At 39.8% G+C, this 9,190-nt stretch overlaps 1 pseudogene; it reads left to right on the plus strand.

Moving 5' to 3' along the window:
* The first annotated feature begins 95 nt into the window (after positions 1 to 95).
* Positions 96 to 8,957, plus strand: LOC121492486 (annotated as a pseudogene).
* The last annotated feature ends 233 nt before the right edge of the window (positions 8,958 to 9,190 follow it).

Here is a 9,190-nt window from a genome sequence, read left to right on the forward strand (position 1 = left end):
CGCCAGACCCACTGGAGCCCCCACAACCCGAAGTGCCTGACCACGCCTACCCACTGCGCCTGCGCGAGGCGCCCCCCTCCAGCGATCGGGGAGACTGGCGCTGGGCGGGCTGAGAGGCTCGTCGCGCCTGCGCGGAAGGCCCCGGGGAGCAGCGTCGTTACTTTCCAAAGGAGTGGCGGGAACCGTTGGAGCCTCTGCGGTCGCCGCCTGCCGGGTAGCAGCGCGCTCCCTCGTCCCTAGGCCTGGCCATGGCGCTGCAGCTGTCCCGGGAGCAAGGCATCGCCCTGCGCGGGAGCGCGGACATCGTGGCCGAGTTCTTCTGCAAGTCCCGCTCCCGCAGGCCAGAGGGCGGGGAGAGCTGAGGCCCGGCGGCCCTGGAGGCCCAGGGCCACGGAGGCGGGGGCGGGGGTGGCGGTGGGGCGGCTCTGCTCCAGCGCCCGCCTGGCTGGAGAATCTAATCTAGGCGCCTTGCTCCTGGGGCAGCGGGAAGCCCAGGTGCTGCCCAGGCCTGCCTCGCGCCGGCCCCTCCCCAGCAGCCTTGCTTTAAACTGCGGATCCCACAGGCTTCCCAGCCTGGCCGGCCGGCACCGCCCCGAGCGGGTGGAGCCCCAGTACATTTTGCACAGCCCATCCACCAAGCTTTGATTCCGGCACTGAGGGCGATGGACTGGATTTAGGAAACTCTGTCCTGGACCAGGCCATGTTTGCACCCTCTGATAGACTCTGGCAGGAGAAGAGGAGGGAAAAGTGAGGGAGAGGCTTGCTCTGGAGCATTGGACCGGTTAATCAGTCAATTGCTGATCCAGACGCAAAAGCCTATTTCGACACCCTGTGATCACATAACCTGAATTGGGGCTTGCATTACCGTGAGCTTGTAGTTCTACTTTGACGCTAGGTTAATGCAGTTTGGCCTTTTTATTTCCGCATAAAAGCACGTATCGTGTTCTTTTGATTTAGAAGCAACATTTTTAAGGATTTTCAGTGGCACTTTTCACCTACTCTGCTTTCAGCGAGACACCCACAAACGCACATTTAGGCCTTTTCCGTTTGATGCCATGAATGAAACCGCAGCCACATCTAAATAGGTTTTATTTTCCAGAGTTACAAAGTGGAAATAACTTTAACATTCCTTTTGTTTTCAGCATTTGGCATCAACAGCATTTTATATCAGCGTGGCATATATCCACCTGAAACCTCTACCAGAGTGCAGAAATACGGATTCACCTTGCTTATAACAACAGATCCTGAGCTCATAAAATAACTCAGTAATGTAGTGGAACAAGTGAAAGGTATTTAATTGTTGAAAACCAATTTGAGTTTCGCAGGCCTTCTTGGACCCGTACTTTCTGGCACCTTGGTGTTCATTTTTCAGCTCTGTACAAAGAGGTGTAAAACACTGCAATCTCAAATATAGCGATTCTCCATCGGAAGGAAGCAAATAATAAAGTGAAAGAAACTCCACTCTTCCCTACCACATTATGAGTGGGTTAAATACGGTGATATTAGGAATCTGATCTGGCTTCACAAAACAATCTCTATCAACTCCTTTTGAAGTGATTTTTGCAGTTCGTGTAGCCAGGTGGAACAAGTTGGAATTTTACATAACGATGATGATGTTTATTATTGGAGAGAAATCCACTACATATTTCTAACATGATATATTTTCTATAGCTGCCTAGAGTTTAAAACCGTCATTATTTTAAGATAAAAGAAAATGAAATTGGATCCAGCCTGGGAACTAAACTTAAAAAAAAGAAAATACTACTAATAGAGTACCCAATAAAGTTTTTTTTATTATTATAAATTTATTTTTTATTGGTGTTCAATTTGCCAACATATAGAATAACACCCAGTGCTCATCCTGTCAAGTGCCTCCCTCAGTGCCCATCACCCAGTCACCCCGGCCCCCTGCCGACCTCCCCTTCCACCACCCCTAGTTCGTTTCCCAGAGTTAGGAGTCTTCATGTTCGGTCTCCCTTTCTGATATTTCCCACTCATTTTTTCTCCTTTCCCCTTTATTCCCTTTCACTATTTTTTATATTCCCCAAATGAATGAGACCATATAATGTTTGTCCTTCTCTAATTGACTTATTTCACTCAGCATAATACCCTCCAGTTCCATCCACATCGAAGCAAATGGTGGGTATTTGTCGTTTCTAATGGCTGAGTAATATTCCATTGTATACATAAACCACATCTTCTTTATCCATTCATCTTTCAATGGACATCGAGGCTCCTTCCACAGTTTGGCTATTGTGGACATTGCTGCTAGAAACATCGGGGTGCAGGTGTCCCAGCGTTTCATTGCATCTGTATCTTTGGGGTAAATCCCAGCAGTGCAATTGCTGGGTCATAGGGCAGATCTCTTTTTAACTCTTTGAGGAACCTCCACACAGTTTTCCAGAGTGGCTGCACCAGTTCACATTCCCACCAACAGTGCAGGAGGGTCCCCCTTTCTCCACATCCTCTCCAACATTTGTCCCCATTCTTACTGGTGTGAGGTGGTATCTCATTGTGGTTTTGATTTATCTTTCCCTGATGGCAAGTGATACAGAGCACTTTCTCATAGGCATGTTTGCCATGTCTATGTCTTCCTCTGTGAGATTTCTGTTCATGTCTTTTGCCCATTTCATGATTGGATTGTTTGTTTCTTTGCTGTGGAGTTTAATAAGTTCTTTATAGATCTTGGAAACTAGCCCTTTATCTGATACATCATTTGCAAATATTTTCTCCCATTCTGTAGGTTGTCTTTTAGTTTTGTTGACTGTATCCTTTGCTGTGCAAAAGCTTCTTATCTTGATGAAGTCCCAATAGTTCATTTTTGCTTTTGTTTCTTTTGCCTTCATGGATATATCTTGCAAGAAGTTACTGTGGCCAACTTCAAAAAGGGTGTTGCCTGTGTTCTCTAGGATTTGATGGAATCGTGTCTCACATTTAGATCTTTCATCCATTTTGAGTTTATCTTTGTGTATGGTGAAAGAGAGTGGTCTAGTTTCATTCTTCTGCATGTGGATGTCCAATTTTCCCAGCACCATTTATTGAAGAGATGTCTTTCTTCCAGTGGATAGTCTTTCCTCCTTTATCAAATATTAGTTGACCATAAAGTTTAGGGTCCACTTCTGGGTTCTCTATTCTGTTCCATTGATCTATGTGTCTGTTTTTGTGTCAGTACCACACTGTTTTGATGACCACAGCTTTGTAGTCCAAACTGAAATCTGGCATTGTGATGCCCCCAGCTATGGTTTTCTTTTTTAAAATCCCCCTGGCTATTCGGGGTCTTTTCTGATTCCACACAAATCTTAAAATAATTTGTTCTAACTCTCTGAAGAAAGTCCATGGTATTTTGATAGGGATTGCATTAAATGTGTACATTGCCCTGGGTAACATTGACATTTTCACAATATTAATTCTGCCAATCCATGAGCATGGAATATTTTTCCATCTCTTTGTGTCTTCCTCAATTTCTTTCAGAAGTGTTCTATACTTTTAGGGTATAGATCCTTTACCTCTTTGGTTAGGTTTATTCCTAGGTATCTTATGCTTTTGGGTGCAATTGTAAATGGGATTGACTCCTTAATTTCTCTTTCTTCAGTCTCATTGTTAGTGTATGGAAATGCCACTGACTTCTGGGCATTGATTTTGCATCCTGCCACACTGCCAAATTGCTGTATGAGTTCTAGCAATCTTGGGGTGGAGGCTTTTGGGTTTTCTATGTAGAGTATCATGTCATCGGTGAAGAGAGTTTGACTTCTTCTTTGCCAATTTGAATGCCTTTTATTTCTTTTTGTTGCCTGATTGCTGAGGCTAGGATTTCCAGTACTATGTTGAATAGCAGTGGTGAGAGTGGACATCCCTGTCTTGTTGCTGAAAGGTTCCCAGTGCTTCCCCATTGAGAGTGATATTTGCTGTGGGCTTTTCGTACATGGCTTTTAAGATGCTGAGGAATGTTCCCTCTATCCCTACACTCTGAAGAGTTTTGATCAGGAATGGATGCTCTATTTTGTCAAATGCTTTCTCTGCATCTATTGAGAGGATCACCAATAAAGTTTTTTAATGTCTTACTGTCTTCACTTGTCTTTGTTAAAATACTGCATGTAAGATAGCCATTTCTATCTGAACACTCATTGTTTTTTCTTAGCTCAAAAAATTACTGAATACTTGTTGAATGAATACTTGTTCTCCATCTATTCTGTCTTCTTTCCCCCCATGTTTTTCTCTACTTAGGATTCTCACTTCTAATTTTTGTGTGTTATAGGATGTTTCTCCCTGGGTCCTCATTTGACCTTCCAAAGTAGTTCCAAAAAAAATTACAGTAATTTTTTTTAATTCCTGAGTCATTATATATATATATATATATATATATATATATATATATATATATATATATTGTTTCAAGAGGTTTTATTTTTAAAATTCTATTAATTGTATTTTTATCATTTTGAGGGCTAAATCACCCAGGGCTATACTCAGATTACTTAGCCTGAAACGTAAAAGTAACTAAGAATCTATGTCACCTTAATTTGATGAAGAAGCAAGGCCTGCCTAAGCTACTGGCTTTTAGGTTGTCTCCTTTAAGACTACACTGATGACATTTCACTTCAGTTGTATGTACACCTTCCTATTTAATTTGTCCCTTTTATTTTAGTGAGAATAGAGGAATTGCTCTTCTTAGAGGCAAATTGTTTGATCTCTTTGATCCCCATCCTTCTAGCCTTCTTAAGGACTTTACCCTAGTTCTTCTCTGGTATTTCTGACTTCTTTGTTTTGAGATATTTTCATTGGTTTCATCTGTCTTCAGTTTTATTTTATTTTATTTTATTTTGTCTTCAGTTTTAAAAGAAAAATCTTTCCTCCCACCCCAGATCTTTAAGTGATTCCCCAATCTCTTCCTTTTCAAAGCAAAATTGAGAAAAAGTCGATTTTTGTCAAGGGGTCAGCAAGACTGACCCCCCATATCCAGCAAGTGGCCTATATTTATACTATCTGCAAACTAAGAATGTTTTCAGATTTTTAAAGGCTAGTTTTTAAAAGACTACGCAAGAGACCTAGGTGGCCCAGAAGCCCTAACTATTACAAGATTGTTTTTGTCTCTTAAAAAAAAACAACAACTGTGTATTCTTGAGTATATTATCCCAAGTTCCAAGATTAATTCACGGCTCATTATGAGGCCCTCTTACTATAGTCTCTAAGATGATTTCTGACACATACATAACATCACTAACAATCTTTGTGTAGTTGACTCACAAACATACATCCAACCCAAGTCTTGTCTTTGCTCATATAGTGACTCCCTTGATATCCACATGTGGCTATCCTAGTGATACTTGAAAACTAAATTTAAGGGGGTCCTGGCTAGCTCAGTCAGCATGCAACTCTTGATCTTGGGTTGTAAGCTCCAGCCCCACATTGGGTGTGGAGATTACTTAGAAATAAAACCTTAGAGCAGCCCAGGTGGCTCAGCAGTTTAGCACTGCCTTCAGCCCAGGGCATGATCCTGGAGACCCGGGATGGAGTCCTACATCAGGCTCCCTGCATGGAGCCTGCTTCTCCCTCTGCCTGTGTCTCTGCCTCTCTCTCTATGCCTCTCTCTCTCTCTCTCTCTCTCTCATGAATAAATAAATAAAATCTTTAAAAGAGAAGAAGAAAAAGAAAACCTTAAAAAACAAAACAAAACAAAAGAAAAAAAACAACTGTAAGCATCATGTCTCATTTCCATTCTCTTTCTCTCAATGAATGGATCAACCTTCCAACCAGTGGTATAAACCAGAAAGTTGGAAACTATCCCTGAGTATTTCTTCTTCCTTAGTCTCATAAGTATCCAATAAATCTTAACAATTTTAACCATGAAATCTCTTGACTCTACCTATAATGATCCATCTCTACCAATTTATCCTTCCTTAAGCCTTCAGTACCTCTTGCTTGAATTACTAATCAATTAGCATCCCTAGATCCTCTCTTTACTTCCACTCTACTTTCCACACATCACAGCCAAAAGGATAGTTCTGAAATAGAAGTTTAATCACATCACACCCTGCTTCAGACACAGTAATGACTTCCCTGGTTCTTGAAGTATAAATTCTTTAATTTAGCCCATGTGGCCTTGTGTGGTCTGACCCCTATGTATCTTGCACAAACCGACCTTGTTAATTCTCCCTTTCTTAATTGTATTTGTATTACCCTTTCAATCCTCTGGTCAGATACTTTTTGCTTTTCAGTATTTAAGACCTGTACCCTTTTCTGTATCATTTTGCATATTTAATGGTATTTACTTGTAGAACTGAAGTCAAGTGAGAATTCCCTGAGTCAAATTTTCCTATATTCTCTCATTGGATCACATATTGTACCTTCTTAGCATTTATTACAATTAAAATTTTACATTTATTACTGCAGTGATTAGGTCAATGCTCATCTTCTGCAGTTTACCTTGGATTAGAGTATACTGCATGTTCACTACTCTGCCCTTAGCATTCAGTACTAACTACATCTGGTACAGATACTGAGAATTGGAAAATGGGAGCTAGGTTATTGTGAGGCAAGTTTCCTGTACAGGTTGGAGGAGTTCCAAAATACCAGTGGTAGGATTTGCTAAGGGTAGAAAGTGAGACCTGGGAAGAGTTACTTTGTAGTGCAGTGAACCAAAAAAGATGCCTTGTTATGTACTGCAGATTAGTTATACAAGTGTTCAGTTCAGAAACTGGTGGTAGCCATATCAAATATTGAAAGCGGTGAAGTCCTTGAAAGGTGGCATTTTGATAATGAGTGTGACAAGACTGCAAAAGATGACAGGTAAGTATGAATTAAATTGCTTCCACTTTCATAGATTCTTTTTCCCAAAACTTGTTTTCTTGACTAAATGAGTTCTAACTATATTAAACTCACTTCATATAAGGTAGTTTGTTTCTAACTATGTTAGATTCGATCTTTCATCTCCTGTGGAGAAGAATTAGACTCACAAACTGTGCTCACAAAAGAGTCGTGCCTATTATGGACTTGTATAGTGTACTTTTAACATAATTGCCCTTAGTCTAAAATCCATAAATTTCAACCTTTAGCATTTATGGTGCTTTATGTAAGCTACACATGATGTATTAGGTGGCCCATTTAATGGATTGTATCAAGGTACTTTTAACCATGAAGTATTATCCTAGACTTTCTCCTAGCTTGATATGCAGCTCTACTGTATTTAATGCTGTGAACTTCCTAAGACACTCTGAACTGAAGTTCTTAGATCCTCTGGATGGGAAATGCCCCTTATTATATGCTAATTCTTAGCATTGTCCTAGGCATGCTTACCTGTAAACTCAGAACTCTCTCTCATAATGAAATGTAGTTTGTTCCTGAAGCCTTTGGTCAATTTTAGAAAATATTTAATTATAAAAACAACTTGATATAACATCTTCTTTGAAGCACTACAGAATTAGACATTTAGGTATTCCTAAAAATGCCAAAATGATTATGCCAATTAAAGATCTTAGATACTAATTGCTATCTTTATTTTACAATATGCTGAATGTTTCCTGACTTGAAGCACTTGGCAGGTTTTCTAGTCATCTGTTATTTAATGGCCTGATACTAAGATCAGCCTTAAAACCCTGAATAATAAATGAAATTATGATCATTTTTTAAAAACTCCTTTTGAATGCATTACTTAATTTGAGTTTTGAAGCATTTAATCAAACAAATAATCTTACCAGTGTTTTAAATAACTTGTTAAAACTTAAAATGAATCAACTCATTTGGTTTCTTCAGTAGCACACCCAGAGGAAAGTCTCAGAAGGCCATCCAGGATGAGATCCTCTCCGTAATCCGACAGATCACAGCTACCGTGACGTTTCTGCCGCTGTTGGAAGTCTCTTGTAAGTATTATATGACTTCATGATGGTTCAGATTTGTTGTGGAAAGATTAAGCTATTACTTTAAGAATTAACAGTTTTGTTGAATTTTTTCTTAATTATCCATGTCATGGTATATAAGTGAGAAAAACGTCATGAATCTAAAGCGATGCTGGTTGTGTTTTATTTACAAGTGCCGAATAGGGAAAGAATGAAAGTTTCCTACAGGAATGAAAGTTTCCTGATAAATATTTTGATGTAATTTCTTCCATTATTTTTATTTTCTACACATTTCCTTGTATATAATTAAGACTTACAGGTATAACCGTGTCTTTCTTTTCTGGCTTAGTTACTCCTTCATTCATCAGATATACCCTAAATGCCTACTGTATGCCTGACATGGTTCTGGGCATTGGGATACAGCGGTCACAGAACCAAGATATTCTCTTTCTCTGGCTTAGATTCTGCTGTCTCATGATTAATTATATGCTTTCTGCAAATATCTTTAATGGCTTTTCTCTTTGAAGAAAATAAAAAACTTGAGTTTTTCATTAAGTAAAAAGGAGTACAGTATTTTCTGTACTAAAATTTCCATTGAAGAAAAGCAATTAGCTAATATAACTGATTAGAGATCAAGCTAAACTAGCTTTTCTTTCTTTCTTTTTAAAATTTTTTATTTATTTATGATAGTCACACACACAGAGAGAGAGAGAGAGGCAGAGACATAGGCAGAGGGAAAAGCAGACTCCATGCACCGGGAGCCTGACGTGGGATTCGATCCCGGGTCTCCAGGATCACGCTCTGGGCCAAAGGCAGGCGCTAAACCGCTGTGCCACCCAGGGATCCCTAAACTAACTTTTCTGACATGATAGGTGGCTCACATGTGAGGGAGACAGGAAGGATAGTTGTACCTTTCAAAAAATAATTGTACTTTAATGATCTTATCCCCAATTTAAGGTCATTTGACCTACTGATTTATACAAAGATTTGGTTGTACCTGAAAAATGGGAAGAGTTGGGACCACAGTTTATTACCAATTCTGAGGAAGTCCATCTTTGTTCATTTACTACTACTATCCACAAAGTAAATAGCATGGTGGCCTATAAAATTCCCACCAATGACTGAGGATGAGATAAGGATAGTGATGTACTTGTAGTTCTCAGATACGGTTTTCCTGAAACCAAGTCAACTATACTTGATAAATTTTGTTTCACTGGTTAATTTTTAGACTGGGAAAACTTAACATTATACATCTATTTTTTTTAAATTTTTTATTTTATTTATTTATGATAGGCACACAGTGAGAGAGAGAGAGAGAGGCAGAGACACAGCCAGAGGGAGAAGCAGGCTCCATGCAC

This window comes from Vulpes lagopus, chromosome 6 (genome assembly GCF_018345385.1).
Source record: "Vulpes lagopus strain Blue_001 chromosome 6, ASM1834538v1, whole genome shotgun sequence".
NCBI lineage: Eukaryota > Metazoa > Chordata > Mammalia > Carnivora > Canidae > Vulpes > Vulpes lagopus.